Below are 1,967 nucleotides of genomic sequence, written 5' to 3'. Positions count from 1 at the left end.
GTGTTTTCTTTTTTTGTTTTTATTTTTAGCAGCAAATTTGGAGTTACATATTGGTGCTCACCAGGAATGCATAGGCAAAATTGCACAAATTTTCACTTGAAAGAATAGTGGCGATCTTGGGATTTTTTTCTGTTCAATTTTCAAACTGTGTAAATTTAATACACTTCATCTTCAGCATGTTTAGTGCCACTTTTGTAAGTAACCACGCCCCCGTACAGGCCACGCCCCGTCCAGGCCACGCCCCTTCCGCTTTTTTCATCACTCGCCATTGCCATGTATGTTAAGTTCACATGTGAGTCAAGGCAGGTGAGCAAATACTTTTGCTTATCCAGTGATACCTCGCTACTTTGCGATTCGTTTATTGCGGCTTCAGTGCATCACGGATTTTTTCAAACATATTTAAAAAAAAACTATATACATATATATACTTGGAGTACAGTACTGTATATGTTGCTTGCAGCTTCTTGCAGACTTTTTGCGGACTAAAAGCTAAAAACTATCACTGGCACTATACAGTAATCCCTCGTTTATCGTTAATGGCGACCAAAACAACCCGCGACAAACGAAAATCCGCAAAGTAGCGACCAATTAACATATACAGGTAAAAAAAATATATATATATATATATATACACATATATATTTTTTTTTGGTTAAATTATTCATTTCCCCTTTGTGACTGAGTCTAGCCCTCTCTCCTCTGATCGCCCACCTGCATTGGCGTGCTAATTGTGGACTTCAACAGCCCTACGGCCAGGTGGCCGGCGCCTTTGTGCATAGGCATTTGGGGGTGCCGGATACGCGCCCAGACGTTTAGACGTGCCCAAATTAAATGAAATTAAATTGCTGCACTTTGTATGCAGCGATGGCTGTTTGAAAGTGCTCTATAAATACAGTTGAGTTAAAACATGACACAATTTTGCTCATAGATTTCTCTACAATGGACTCTCCAGCTTGTTGCTTTCAAACTAGCTTGTAGCAGACGTGTGCACATTTCAGCATGACGTCGTTGATCCACTGGTGAAAAGGGCACTTTGATTCACTTCATCTATAACTGCTTCAAACAAAAAAGTGGTTAAGATTGAGCGATTGTCTGTTTCTTCTGTGTTCTGTTGTATTTTGTCATTTATGTTAACTGTTCTTTTGATGGCGGTGTGGGCCCCCGCAGCGGCTCCTCTTGTTGTCTGGTTGAGAGGGAAGAAACATTTGACAATAAAGTTGTACTTGACTTGTAAGGTGTTTTGACCCCGAAAAAAACGACCATGTATAGTAAGGCGTTTTTAGCCCGAAAAAAACGACCGCAGTGGCGGACTCTCAGGGCCAGCAAGGCCTTCTCTGCTGGCCTAAACATTCTCAGAAAAGTACATTTATTTTTATGTATGTTATTTTATAATTTGTTTATTTTCATAAATATGTAAACAAAAGTATTCTCTGTATTCTTTACGTCATATTATTTCCACTTAGTTGAGGCTTTCAATGTTTTTTAAAATAACATTGAAAGCCAATCATAAATAACGTATTTATTGCGGTAGAGTTTTTAATCAATCATATTTCAGCTAGCTTGCGTTGCCAGGTAAATTAAACTTGCTCAGGGCCTTCAGATTAAACCGAGCAGGCCCCTGTGCGCTGTAAGTGAGCGGGCACAGTCAGGTTTCAATAGCCAATCAGATCACGAGTCTCGTGATCTGTATCCTGACTTGTTCTCGTCTGCGTACTAGGGCTAGCGAGAAGGCCTTACGTCGAGACTGGCCGTGCGCATTCGGTGATTGGATTAGCGCCGCCCGCGAGAGCTATCAATGCATTTTAACCCAAAATGGCTGAAGGAGAAGACGTTGATCTGGTTGCAGAACTACTTTCCACACAATTTTCAAGACGGACCTTCCACCAAAAGCTCGAAATTGTGCGGAGAGGTCCCCCAACTCCTGCGCTAGCTAACCTGTCCCAGCAAGGAAAAAGGTTTGTCCGTCG

Source organism: Hippocampus comes, unplaced genomic scaffold (assembly GCF_001891065.2).
Source record: "Hippocampus comes isolate QL1 unplaced genomic scaffold, H_comes_QL1_v1.1 scaffold58, whole genome shotgun sequence".
NCBI classification, from domain to species: domain Eukaryota; kingdom Metazoa; phylum Chordata; class Actinopteri; order Syngnathiformes; family Syngnathidae; genus Hippocampus; species Hippocampus comes.
This window is presented reverse-complemented; position numbering follows the sequence as displayed.